We start from the raw sequence: 15,547 nt of genomic DNA, 5'->3' as shown, positions 1-15,547 counted from the left end.
GAGTTCCATCTGCACCCAAACAAAGAGAGAAACCATTCTCAAATTGAACCAGAAAAAGGATAATATATTAATAAGTGATAGCAGGACTCACCATCACCCTTGCAGAGAGGACACCAATAGGGAGAAAGACACCAGCCAGGTCTTTTTTCTTTGCAGCAAGTTACTTGTGTTAATTCTTTCCAGATAAACTTCCCAGCAAAAACCACTAATCCTAAGCAGAATAGGAGTGGTCCAAACCTCTTTAACAGTAAAAGGCACTCCCAAACTATCACTTGGCTGAATCAAATTCAAAAAGAATGGCACACATGTAAAGGAACCAGAGGGAGAGGGGGTTCAAATTTGGTTATCACTATTGGAATGGTCCAGCACTACCTTTCCAAGAGCTTGAAGCAAATTTGATACACAACAAATTTCAATATCTCGAAGCCCTCTTCTAAAACCAAAATCCCAGCCCAGACCAACATTAGAGTTAGAGGGAGCCAAGAAAGATGAAATAGGCTCCCCCCTTCAGGTAGAGAGGGCAAAGAGGGAAGGAACTGTTCCATCAAAGATGAGTTACCCAACCAGACATACTCCCAGAATTTGACTAGCTTTAAAGAGCACGAGTTATACCTGATGAATGGCAAGAAGGAAGGATGGCATGAATGGACTTCCAAAGGGCAGCTCTTGTAGCTCTGGCCAGAATTCCAAAATCCCACTCATTTGCCACAAGCCAATGAATATTAAAAATTACTTTTGCCCATCGCATGCTTTCGCGCTGACGTGCTCAAGCCGTTGCACTAACAGCATGATTCAAAACTACAGCACAACAGTCGCGGCTGCTCCACTCCGCTGCGATCTCATGAACTGAACTTCGTTGCCTTCCCGTGTGCGAATTCTAGAGGCAATCTCCATAGCCACTTCCCTAGAAAGGTTGTGTTTCTTTCCTAAATATTCCCAAGACCTAAACCTCATTACTTCACATTTAACTATATGGTCCCTCTACTCCTCCCGTGGTTCCCACAAGAAATCCCTCATGAGCTTCTCAATCCTTATACTCACCCCCCACTGGAATCCGAAACACAGATAGAAAATAAACAGGCAGATTTGCTAAGGTGGATCTGATTAAATTCATCCTATTCCCCCAAAGACAAATAACTCTTCTTCAAAGAAGCTAGCCTCTTCATAAATCTTTCAATTACAGGGCTCCGAAAGTTGCTCCCTCTCAGGTTCCCCCCGAAAGGTAATCCCAAGTAATTCATTGGAAAATGAGAAACCGAACAGGAGTCCATACTACCCTGCTTCCTTCTAGATGATAACAATCACCAGCTTTAGCTTGTTTAGTTTCAGCCATAAATAGAAGTGGGAATCTATCTCCTAGAGATCTATCTTCACACCAAGGGACCAACCAAAATATTAATTTTCTCCATCACCTACCTTGTATTTTATCCCTTTAATAAACTAGGGGTAAGGTTTGTAAATGTACCTTTCCACACTCTACACCCGTAAGAGTGATGGGAGCCTTCTGTATCCCACTCATTGGCACTGCTTCCATGCTTTTCAGCTATGATAGTTCTACATAATTCATTTTTCTTAGTTGAGAAGCTCCAATACCACCTTCCTAATAATGCTATATTAAATTGTTTGACCAAGTGGTACTTAGAAGAGTCCTTCCAGCCCATCCTTTAGGCTGGGAGGGATGCCAAAACACTCTCCATTAAAGTGAACTTCCCTCCTTTAGATAGATATCTTTCCTTCCAAGATGCCAACTTCCTACCTACCCTTTCTACTATTGGATTCCATTAACTTTTTGAGATGCATTTTTCCCCCAAACAGTAAACCCAGGTACTTGGATGAAAGACTTTTAACTTTGCAGCCCAAGACCTCAGCCAAATCTTGCACATTTGGAACTTTCCCCACTGCCATCATTTGACCAAATTAATTTTCGGTGCAGAGACCACTTCAAACCAGCATAATAAGTATCTGAATTGAGGACCTGATCTGATGATGCATTGCAAAAAATTAAAGTATCATCAGCAAATTGTAGGATTTCCACCTTTGTGCCATCGTTACACACCTTAAAACCTTCTAAGAGTCCCAACTCTAATGCTCTAGCTGTCATCATACTTAGACCTTCCATAACCATTAGGAGAAGAAAAGAGGACAGTGGATCCCCTTTCCTCAAGCCCCTTGAGCTTTTAAAATTCCGTTGAGATGGACCCTTGATAAGAACTCAAAAACTTGGGGTGGTGACGCAAAATTTCATCCAATTTCTCCATCTCTGCCCAAAATTCATCCTTGCAATCATGTAATCTAGGAAGGTCCAATTAACATGACCATAGGCCTTTTCTAAATCAATTTGGCACACCAATCCCTCCCTTCCACTTCTTTTCCTTGAGCCATTGAGCTCAATGGCTATAAGTAATCCACTATTTCAATTTGTCAAGGTGCATTTGTCCATAACAATCAAGTTATTAGCATGGAACTACTTTTAAGTTCATCATCACATATTTCATAAGAAACCCAACAAATCTAAGCATTCGATAAAAAAGCCATGTTTGCAATTACCAATGAACATAAACATTCAATAAGAAACCTAAAGCATCCTATATTGTCTCTCCTACACCTTCAAATCTATCAGACCAATCTCAATGGATGTTCACAGGTAATTTAGGTCCTTCAAGTATTGGAAGTGTGTTAAAATCCATGAAAGCAGATTCTACAGGTATAAACTGGGTAACAAGCAGGAGATAAACTACCAGGTGGTGTTAGGATGGATGAAAGATAGAAGTGTTACATCTACAAGTGCATCAATGTTGTATCAGAGAGGCTAGATCCTTGGTGGCCAAAGGGAACATTGTATTCTGCTGGATTAGGAAATTTTCTAATGATCTAGATCCTTATTTGGCCAGAAGTAGAGTAGAGACTGGAGAGCAATGAGTTGTGCCAGGGATCAGCACTTCCAGATAAAGAGTTTTTTCTTTTCTTTTGGGGCATCAGGGGAGCTTGTAATTTGTCAGCATAGTGGTTTTGTGCATCCTGCTGGTTTTTTCCTCTTTGTAATCTCTTAGTTTCTATCATTAATATAACTCTTGATCCTAATACCAATAAAAAAAGAAAGAAATTAAATAGAAAAGTTTTATAACAGACCATTGGAAACAACTACAAATTAAGCTATTAGATCACAATTTAAATCAGTAAGGAACCAAGCTCTTTCAAATGGTGCCCAATAGTACAGATTGAACATTTAAAAATGATGAATTTGTCATATAAAGACACAAGACCTTTAAACACCTACTTCTACAAGGTTTTCAAATTATCGATTTTATACTTGGGAAATGGTTTATAAATGCTCTGACAAATTTTATTATTCCCAGTTCATGGAAAAACTTAAGTGTTTCTTATTCAGCCCGATTACTCCATGACAACTTTGCATTGGCTAGAGATAATGCCTATACTTTCTTTTAACAGCATCAAGAAATTTCTTAATTTTTATCAGTATCACCAGAGCTGCACTAGTTCATTTTTAACAATTCCTAATCCAACAAAAAGTAAATAAATAACAATTAAAACCTATCTGCTTTTATCATACCCTTGACCCATTCATGACAGTCTTGCATGTCATGCTGTAGACACCGTCAAAAAATGAATACTTTCAGATTCTTGGAGCTTTTAACTGCATCAAAAACAAAGGAAAAAGAGAAAGGACCATTGGAATTTTATATAATGCATACTATAGATATGCATCCATCCCAAATATACAGACTTTCAGGTTAAATGGAAGATAGAATTGAATACTATAATATTTCCAGCTACTCTTCAGATGCAGAGTCTCATAAGGTCCAGACCTATGAACTTGGAGGTTATATCAAATATAAAACTAAAAAGCATTAGAGTCAAGCGATTATCACAAATTTCCAGTTAAAAGAACAAGTATTACAAAGAGTAAACCTAATTTGCACCTGGGGTGCACTTATCAAAAAGTAGACAAGAAGAAGAAAAGAGAGGATCCAAGAGAGAGAGAAGAAAGATTTCAAGGAATTCAGGACCAGCTATCCAACCCTATTCTCTTCTTTAATTCCTTATTAGAAGCATATGATGAAAAGAATATTGTTGAATATGTTAGTCGTTTCTTTAGTTTAGTGCCACAGGGGCGCATATGTAATTTTACCTTCTTTTATTTTAAAGTGAGTCACCCTAATATAAATAACAAAAAGGCTGGCGCCGCCAGCAGTAGTTTTGACTCCAAAACTTTTCTCTCTTCTTTCTTCTCTCTTCTCTCTTCTCTCTTCTCCCTTATCTTCTCTCACTGTTCTGATACTCTACTGTTTGTTTACCAAGAAAACAGATATAAATGTTCTCATTATAGTATACAGCACCTATATGACTTACAATAAGTAGTCAGCTAATCATCCAACAACCCCTCTCAATCTGATCCATAAATGTCATACATGCCCATCTTGCTTATGTTCCAACTTCAATAAAGAAAAGAAAAGGTGAAGAAAAGGATAGGAAAAAGAAAGAGAAGAAGATAGGAAGAGAAAGAGAAGGGAAAGAGAATAAAAGGAGAAGAAAAGAGGAAGACTAGATAGGAGAAATCTAATCTCCTCTCCTTACTATCGACCTAGGTTGTATTAGCATTCTACTTAAGCTGAAATGACTATAAAACCCTTAGGAAAGTTACAACAGACATAAGAGAGAAAAATAACATGAAAAAGACAATAATGCTCCCATTAACTAATTCTAACACTCCCCCTCAAGCTGGAGCATATATATCATAAAGTTCCAACATGTTACAAATATAATTCATCCTTGAGCGACTCACACTATTAGTAAAAGATCAACTACTTGGTCTTCATATTTAACATAGGGAGTAACAACCTCTCCACTTGTCACTTTCTCTCTCACAAAGTGGCAGTTAACTTCAATGTGTTTAGCCCTTTCATGAAACACTAGATTGGAGGCAATATGTGTTGCAGCTTGGTTGTCACAAAACAATTTAATGGGTTGACAAATTGTGATATTCATCTCCTGAAGAAAATGTTTCAACCAAACTAGTTCATTGGTAGCATTAGCCATTGCCCTGTATTCAGCTTCAGCACTACTCCTAGCAACCACTCTCTACTTCTTGCTCTTCCGAGTAACGAGATTTCTACACAAGAAGGTACAATAACCTCTAGTAGACTTCTTGTCCATTAGAGACCCTGCCCAATCTGCATTTGAGTACCCTACCAGAGACATATCTCCCCCTTTCTTATACAAAATCCTTTGACCACGAGCACCCTTTAGATACTTCAGCACCCTCATAACACCATTCCAATGAGAAGTTGTTGGCTTCTGCATGAATTGACTAAGGACTCCAACACTAAAAGAGATGTTAGGCCTAGTGATGGTAAGATAGATCTTGCCTACTAGTCTTTGATACTTTGTAGGGTCTTCTAATGGCTCCCCCTGATTATCAGACATCTTCACATTGGGATCCATAGGAGTCTCAACTAGCTTGGATCCGAGCAACCCAATTTCATCCAACATATCCAAAACATACTTTCGTTGGGACAAAGAGACTCCCCACTTCGATCGAGCTACCTCAGTTCCAAGAAGTACTTCAAGGATCCTAGATCTTTAGTTTGAAAGTGTTGCTGTAGGATTTGTTTCAACTCATCAAATCCATGTGTATCATTGCTAATGAGAACAATATCATCAACATGCACAGAGTGATAAACATTGCATTGTTTGGTGATTGCTTCAGCCCATAAATAGCCTTCTTCAATCGACACACCTTTCCTAACTCCCCCTAAGCAACATACCCAGGGGGTTGCTCCATATATACCTCCTCTTGAAGATCACCATGGAGAAAAGCATTTTTTTAACATCAAGCTAAAATAGGAGCCAATCAAAGTGGGCAGGTAAGGAAATGAACACTCAAACAATAACCTATTTTATCCATAGGAGAGAAGGTTTCTGAATAGTCCACACCATAGGTCTGAGTATACCCTTTTGCAACAAGTCAAGCTTTGAACTGCTCAATACTACCATCTTGACAGTGTTTAACTATATAAACCCATCGACAACCAACGACCTACTTCCCAGGTGGTAAAGAAGTGAGATCCCAGGTATTATTGGATTGAAGAACGTAAAATTCTTCATCCATCGCCTTCTTCTAGTTAGGAGATGAGAGGGCTTGCTGTAGAGAACATGGTAGAGAAACAAAGGATAGAAGGGAAATGAAATGTTGATGTGAAGGAGACATACCAAGAAAGGGGATGATATGTGCAAGTACGCTTACCCTTACGAAGAGCAATAGGGAAATCAAGATCTGAGGATGGTGGCTCTATCAACGGAAAAGACTCTGGTGGCATGTCAAAAGTTGGAGTTGGATCAATTATTGGCAACAATTTTGGTTGTTTATTGCATCTAGAGTACACTCTGGGGATAGATGGTCGAATAGGCTCCTCCATAGTAGGCAAGGGAATAAAGACGTCACCAAAGTCAGAAGGAAGAGGAATAAAAGGAAAAAGATCATGTCCAGAGAAATAGGGTAAACTCTCAAAGAAGGTAACATTCGGAGCAACAAAAGCTTTTCGTAAAATAGGATCATAGCACGTGTAACCATCTAATAGCTCTAGAATCAAGTTTATCATGGCCTGGACCCAATTTGTGAACAAAACACGCATAACCAAACATACAAGAAGGAAGAGAAATAGGCAGAGTGGAAGGAAACAAGATAGAGAATGGTGACACACCATCTAGGACTGAAGAGGGCATATGGTTTATGAAAAAACAAGAGGTAAGAACTACATCACTCTAATAGATTTTAGGGACTAACATTTGAATCAACAAGGATCAAGCAGTTTCAATCACATGACGATTTTTTCTCTCCGCCACACCATTTTGTTGAGGAGTGTGTGAACATGAGGATTGATGTATAATACCATGAGAGTCAAAATAAGACTGAAAATTATTATGAAAATATTCATTGGCATTATCAGAACGAAACACTTTAATGCATGCACCAAAATGATTCCTTATCTCAGCATGAAAAGATAGAAAAATAGATAACAGTTCTGAACGATCCTTCATTAAGTAAATTCATGTCATTCTTGAATTTTCATCAATAAATGTTAAAAAATATCTAAATCCATTATAAGATGACACATAACCAGAACCCCAAACATTTTAGTCGACTAAAGCAAAAGGACTCAATACTTTCTTATCATCCCTAAGAACAAAAGGCACTATATGATGTTTACATAATTGACATGACTCACAATCTAGCTGAGTTACAGACCCCAAAGTTGGTACTTGCTTCTTCAAAACACAAAGAGAAGGATAACCAATACGACAATGCCACGTAAGAGAAGAATGAAGAGCCTTCTGAGGACCATGGTCATCCAAGTAGTACAGTCCTCCAACTTCACAACCGCCACCAATCGTCTTCCCCGTTTTGAGATCCTGAAAGACATAGTATGAAGGATAACCATGGCGGTGGTCGTACCTCACTTCACAAGTGCAGCAGTGGCAAAAGTAAAAGAGGTAAACTAGCTAAGCTTTTCATACTCCTCACTTGAGATTGAGATTGTGTCTTTATCATTACCAACATTGGAAGAATGAGCATCTTCAATCACACTAAGACTCCCAAAGTCACCTTCCACCATTGCATGGTTAGCCCAGGAAGATGGAGGGCCATAATGATCATAACAAAAGTTGATTTTTGTGACTTTTTCGTCCACAATGTGAGCACTCACAACCAAAACCCCTCACATTACCTCCCCCTTTACCACGCATATTTCTACCAAGAAAACCTCCTCTAGAAAACACCATGGCTGATCTCTCTGAAGATGGGGGATGATCACTATGTGGATTTGAGGCTCTCCTTACGTGGGAGAAAACCTCAAACAATGATGGAAGATCACTACTCCCTAAGATTTGGGCCTGCACTAATTCAAATTTAGACCTCGACCCAGATAAAAATCTTGCCACATCTAAATGTTCTCTTTGTTCTTGTTGATTCTTCAAATCAATGGATAGGGATTGATAAACATTGAGCTCATTCCTTAAGCTTCTTAGAGAAGCATAGTATTCTTCAACACTTCTATCCCCTTGTTGAAGAAAAAAATAATCTTGGTATAACTAGTAAATTCTTGTGGCATTGTCTTGTCCAGAATACAATTGTTTGGCATGGTCCCAAATCTCCTTGGTCATGTCTAGAAACATAGGGTTCACACTAATGTGATTCTCCATACTATTCCAAAGGGATGTCATAATTTGGGCATTCTCTTGTACCCTTCTGATTCACTTTTCAATGGACCCTCATTGATGTACTTCAACTTGTCTCTTGCAATAAGAGATACCTCAACCGATTTGGCCCATGGGATATAATTAGTACCATTGAGTTTCACCGTAGTTCATTGAGAAGTCATGAAATTTGACTGCACAACTTCTGTAGGTTTAGTGCTACTATTTGATGAAGCCATAAGTGAGAAGAGATCACTGATTTGTCACATAGGCAAACTATCAAACAGCTAGCATCCAACTACTATAACACACTTTTTTCTTTAGGAAAAACATCAGCCCTCTACTTTAGAAACACTTGAGAAAGATTACACACTTACCACAAGGTGTCACCACACCACAAACCACTACAAAATCACCATACATTGAGGAGTAGCTACCTCACAACTCAAAACATCACATGTCTGCCCTTTTCAAAATGCCGAATAGAGGGCTTTTAGAAAAAAACACCACCAACTCACATAACACTGCAATTTGAGGCATTAAAGCCTCTTTTCCAAGTGGGCGATTAGTCCTCTTAAGTCCTTTTCCTCTCCATCAAAGAATAGAGAATATTCTCTATTCCTAGGGCACAAAAAAGTTGAGACGTAAACAGTGCCGTGAACAGTACACCTCAAGGCTTTGATACCATGTTCCAACTTTAATAAAGAAAAGAAAAGGTGAAGGAAATGATAGGAGAAAGAAAGAGAAGAAGATAGGAAGAGAAAGAGAAGAAAAGGAGAAGAAAAGAGGAAGACTAGCTAGGAGAAATCTAATCTCCTCTCCTTACTGTCAACCTAGGTTGTATTAGCATTCTACTAAAGCTGAAATGACTACAATACCCTTAGGCAAGTTACAACAGACATAAGAGAGAAAATTAACATGAAAAAGACAATAATGCCCCCGTTAACTAATTCTAACAATTCTAACACCTTAGAACTATGGAGAACTTACATCTAGGAATTTCCTTTCTAGTAGCATCTGCTAGTTGCTCATCAATCTTCATAAAGGGTAAATATATCTCTTTAGAAGCCATTTTTCATGGATGAAATGCTTGTCCCTTTTGATATGTTTAGTGTTTTCATGTTGTGCAGATTTATGAGAAATACAGGCGACAACCTTATTTATCAGAATATAGGTTCATCAGTGTCCATACCATATATTGACCAAGGTTCAAAGTTTTGATATGACACACCACATATCGAGCATATCGAATTGTATCATCAAGTCTCGAGACACCTGTTTTAAGGCTTTTGGGAATTTTCATTTTTAAATGTTTAATGATACAATTATAATCTCCATGAAAATATGAAACAAAAAAAAAAGATGGCATTCGACTCACCCGCAACACCTGATACACATGTTCACGCGTATTGAGTGTATTGATACTTTGAACCTTGATCTTGACATCATACATACATATGTTCTCTAAATTTTAGCTTAGTCTGTCAATCAAAACTACATGTGGGAAGAAAATGTATAAAAGAAATATGGCAGCAAGAATGTTATCAGTATGATAATTAATAGGATCTCCAGTCATACCTTAAGGAACTGAAAATAATAGAAATAAAAATAAAGAACAGGAGAGCAAATGAATAAGGTTAGAGTTTTAACTTTCAAATAGAATTTGTATACAGCTTGACTAGAACTGGAAATATAATCATATAGGAAGAGCAGGGAGATTCAAAATCACGTTGCTTTGCCAATTAGAGAAAACACTACAAATACAAATCCAACGAATCTAATGTAACACCTCCAACTGCCTCAAAATATATATCCAAACGTTTTGCCTTCTATGTTTAGATTTTAGAGATCCTAGTTTCCTATATTCGTGCTTTTAGTCCATCTAAAAAGGTTTACGTTTATTGAAGAGTTAACTTTGATCCTGTGTTTAGCTTACATGTTAAGCTCTAATTATAGCTTATGGGATAAAGCATGCCAAGAGGGTCAAACAGTTGCCATTCAAACCTTTGTCTTTAACTAGATTTCTAAGATCCAAGGAAGTTTTGGTCAATTAAAATTTTTATTAGAGGTGAGAGGGAAATAAGCACCAAGTAACTCCCCAATTCCCACAATTATTTGTGTTTAACCCAGTAAGATGCCCAAAATCATCCTTAACCTATGAGCGCTTAAATCTTTTGATTTAAGCCTTTAGAATAAAAATGCTCTAAATTTAGCAAAAACAAATGTAGACCAAGAATCCATTGACATACACTGAAATTAATAGTTCTGCGCTCAAATTTAAATTAGAAAGTTGCAAATCTCCAGTTGAGTCATGTCTACCCACTACAAAGTTCTTGCTCCTCTCTTGTTCATGTTGCGGTTCTATTACAAAAGTTCCCATCTATTTTTGTTTTTTCTTTTTCTTTCTTTTCCAGTGACCAGGAAGGCTGCTCAAACTGCATTAAATTGCTTTGTTATTGTCGGAATGAAAAGAAAACTGATAATGAGAGAAATCAATGACGTTAGTGTTCATACAGTCAAAACCTAAGAACTCAATCAAGGGAAAATAAATATTCCACGTCTGAAGTCAAACAAAAGGCATATAACTGAAGATATCAATGTTTCAGAATTGGAGGTACAATGTCAAGCAACTCGCAAGCTCCCAGAAACAAGAGGATGCTTCTTGATTTCCAGCAATGAATATAATCCGAAGACAGAAATGGAGATATTTCTACCATCCTGCTGGAAGAAAAAGAAAAAATAACTAGATATAACAGTATTTAAGTTTAACAGAAAAAACGAAAATGGAGAAAATTAGTGCTTTCAATTGGCATTTGACAACAGATCTTATATATATATATATATATATATATATATATATATATATATGTTAAAAGGGTTTTGAGGTTAAGTTGCCACCATTCTTGTGGTTTTTTTAAATTTAGATACATGGTATTTTGTGAAAAATTACTATTAAAGCCAATAACCCACTACCATCATTCAAATAACTAGCATTCTCATTTTATAGAAAGTAGACATGTGGCAACTTTTGAGAAAGCCCAGTAGCTCCCGACACATGGCCTTTTCATTTTTTTAGAAAGCTAAACATATGTCATTTTTTGAGAAGTTGTTATTAGAACCCACAACACACTATCACCATTTTCAATTCATTCATAAAAAAATGTAAAAGTGATTATCCACAACCACTTCTGAATACATTCTATCAATCTCGCTTAGTCATTGACCCTCTAACATATCATAACAAAAGAAAATTATCCATATTCTAATAATTATTGAAGAGCTATTTTTTGAAATAAATATTTATTGGAATTTTAATAATTATTTAAAACAAAAGAAAATTATCCATATTCTAATAATTATTGAAGAGCTATTTTTTGAAATAAATATTTATTGGAATTTTAATAATTATTTAAAATATTAATAAATATAAATTTTAACAATATTAATTCCACGTACTTAGTACAAGGTCATTAGCTAGTGTTTGTTAACGTGGGAAGTAAAGCACAATCGAATCGGATTACTAGTCCATTGTAGACCTTGACCCAGGGTGGTTTCAACTTTCAAATGTGATATTCATTTTTTTTTTAAAATAGACTAGTAAACATGTGCATGCTTATTTGTTAAGTACTTTTTTTTTAAATAAGCACTTATACTTTACTTTTTCACCAAAGAGATATAAGTGTTTTTTTCCCACCTAATGTGTGGTCCTAACACTTCTTTAAAATGCTTGTAAGAATAAATACTTCTTAAAAGTAAAATCAAATAGAGCCTAAGTATGGAAGTTTGGTTAGGAATTGGAGCCCACTTTCCTATTGCCTTTCCTTTTTGGTGCAGCTAATTCTTTGGGTTACCACCATCCTTGTTGGGATGTAATTATTGCCCCCCATCCCTAACATGGGGAACTCACACACTCTAGGGGCCGGTAAGCATTCATTCTCTTGCAACCATGCCAATCACCCAAGGGGCTCCAATGCATTATGATCAACTCAACAACAAGAGGATTGGGATTGAGTAGTCTTAGCAATCTTGTTTTATTTAAAATTTAGGGCTTTTATATGGATCGATGATGATATAATTATACTGCTATATGCAAGTGTGCACATGCAACCAAAGATAAAAGGGTAAATTTTTTAAACTACCCTTATGGTTTAGCGAATTCACTAAGTGTACCCTTACTGTTTGAAAATTGACTAATGCTACCCCTACTGTTTCTGACAATTGACTAATAATTCCCTTATCATTAACAACCCTTAATTTCCAATTAACAAAAGACAAAAGGACTAATTTGCCCTTTAGGTCTGTTTCTCTCTCAACCCTTATTTTTTCCCCACTGGCCTCTCCCTCTTTCTTTCTCCTTCTTTTTCCCATCGTTGTTGGGTTCACAAACAGAATAAGGGTCCATGAAATTCTCTCTGTCTCTCTCCCTCTAATAAAAATAGAAGAATATAGAGCTTTTTATGGGCCAAAGCAACCTCCTTTGGGAGCAATTGTACCCATAGGAGTCTAGACGAGCAAATGCTTAGCCCAACACACAACAGCAATGGGTACCTATACGGTGACTATTTATGTTTCATGAGTAAGCATCAGTTTGGTTATTTTCATCCTATAATTGTCTAGACCCGAGAATGATTCCTTTCACGAAGGATCATCGAAGGGCTCAATTCCTTATGAGGAGCCACAATCCTTTGGTTCACATTTTGCTTTTGGGTACCAACAAATGGATGCATTAATGGAGCAGTCAAACAAGATGACCACTCAAGACTCCCTCACAAAATCTTCGATGTACGAAGAGATTGGGTACAACAATTGTTTCTTAATTGAGCAAGATATGGAAATTGTTTCTGGCCACTTGGTGGGTGGCAAAGACAAGCTAAAGGCTTACCGAAGGTTGGGAGGAGAGCAGTACCAATCAAAGAACCTCATCGCTGAAAGGAATTGAAGGAATAAAATTCGTCAAATGTTGTAGTGGTCACCGGCTTTTGGAGAGCTTCAGCAAGATGAACAGGGGAGATCCGTCGCCGCTCTCCATCGCTTGGTCCATCCAAAACACACAGGAAAAAAAAGGAGAAGGGGAGATCCTTCACTACTCGATCTGATGCTTGGTCTGGCCAAAACACATAGGAAAAAAAAGGAGAAGGGGAGACCTGATGTTGTTCTCCGCCAATGATTGCTGATGGAGGATGATTTGACCCGACCTAGTGAGATGATGACACGTGGACCGGACTCAGCACGAGCAACAACTCAGCAACCTGGCTTGATCGTGACCAAGTAACGAGTCTATAGAACAGCTCGCTACGTCATAGCTCACTACAACGCGAGCTCCAGGTCCCACGAGCTACTGAAAAGGGAATACTCCAAGATTATTTCAGCTCATGAGCTAGGGAAACCAGCTCGCTCCAACACCTAGGCAGAAGAACTGCCCCAAAGACCAACCTTGATAAGGGTCACCTCGAAGTACCCCTAAGAGCTTGCTACAAAGTAGCTCGCGGCAAGGATAACTCGCGACTGTGATGCGACGCTCTCAAGAAGCTTCCATCTAACAAGACCGTACTCATCAGACTGTGCCACATCTCTCGACCGACGGCGTAGTCCCTGCCCGATTGACAGTTTGCCCCACGTCTCTCGACAAATGGTGGCGTGCCTATCTCTTCGAAGACGTGTCACTCAGCTAAGTGGGTAGTACATTGTAATGATCACCTACGCAGCCCTGGCAGGTAACGACTGCGATAGGAGCCCAGTGGCGATTACGCCTAATTTGACAAGAATGACCCTATAAAAGCCGTTTAAGCAGAGAGACGAACTCTCTCTGGAATTAGATATAAACTTGCACTCTTACTTGCTCACGAGCTAATCTCAAGACATAGTGATCTAGCGCGATCTACACTCTTAGCCTTTTATACTCTCTCTCCTTCCTCCCCAGCGTTCTAACTTAAGCTTCGGAGTATTCCCATCGGGCAAATCCCCGGGAATCCATCTTCTTCATCTTCTCAGGTGTCGTTCATTGCCAACAAGGATTTAGTCAGCAACCAGCTAGGAGTGCCCGGATCGTGCCGCATCATTTGGCGTCGTCTGTGGGAAACGCTTCTAAAAGCCTTCCTCCAAGCTTTTACAACACCTTCTTCAAAAAACTTAGCATTCTTCATGGCTTCTTTCAGCAATGCCGGATGTGGCAACAACCATAACGCTTCTAGGGAGCAGCCCCAGCTTCCTACTGTCTGCATCAGACAATTTACCATCCCCCTCTCCGTGGACAGAGTCCCCAGTTTGAATGTGCCTCTTATAGTGGCACCCATCGTTGCTTCACTCCCTTCTACAGTAGGAGCATCCTTTGTTGAACCCCCGATTGTGCCCCTAACAGCCAACCCGAACCAACTGGAAGACTTGGTGCAATGCATGCGGGTCATGCAGGCTCCAATGCAATAGTTCCAACAATTTCAAATCTACCAACAGCAAGTGTTGCACTAGGTTTCCCAGTACCAGTACCAGCAGCAGTTTCCCTCTCTGCCTCAAGCTCAGCTGTCGTTTTCCCCACGGCACCTGACCACGAAGCAGGCCAAGCCAACCCGCCAGAGTGAGCGGCTTCATCGGGGAGAAGCTTCCCAGGTCCAGGATCCAACCAAGAGCCACGCCTCTTCCCGTAGTAAGAAGGAGAGGTCGGCTACCCCCTCAGCACCCGCCTCGCAGCCTGTGGGTGGGTCAGGGGCCTCTCACCCAACAAAGCTCGTGTAACCACAGCCTTCACGGTTCAAGCTCCCATTAGTGGACAACCCGTTCGAGGTCCTAGAAGAAAGCTATAGTCAGGGCTCTTCAGTCCAGAGTCGTCACCAGTGGTCCGAGCCTATCGAGCTTTGTAACACTGAGGCGTCAAGCACCAACGCCGAGCCAGCAAAGTAGCAGCGAAGACGCCTGCAATCTCGTCGAACTGCTTCCTGAGCCTCTCCCGAGCTCAAAGGAAAAGAGGAGGTATGCTCAGTTGAAGTGAAAGTTACCCCCCTCCTCTCGATTTCTTCCCCGCTATCTCCAGAACTCCTTATTGTCCCCATGCCAAAGGATTTCAAGCTCCCTCCTCTAGACAAGTATGATGAGTCTTTCGATCCAAATGACCATGTGGATGCCTTCTAGTCCCAGATGCACCTGGCACGAGCCAACGAGTCCTGCATGTGCGTGGCCTTTTCCACTACTTTCAAAGGAGTGGCCCGCACCTAGTACCAAAACCTTGCGCCCGGCTCGATAAGAAGTTGGGCGCAGTTCGTGCAGGTTTTCACCTTCCACTTTGTCACCAGCAAGAGGTGCTCGCCAACTTAGGAGAGCCTCCTCGGCATAGTGCAAAAGG

This window comes from Nelumbo lutea, chromosome 5 (genome assembly GCF_056320005.1).
Source record: "Nelumbo lutea isolate HS-2025 chromosome 5, American lotus-T2T, whole genome shotgun sequence".
Lineage (NCBI taxonomy): Eukaryota > Viridiplantae > Streptophyta > Magnoliopsida > Proteales > Nelumbonaceae > Nelumbo > Nelumbo lutea.
Note: the sequence above shows the minus strand (reverse complement) of the source record.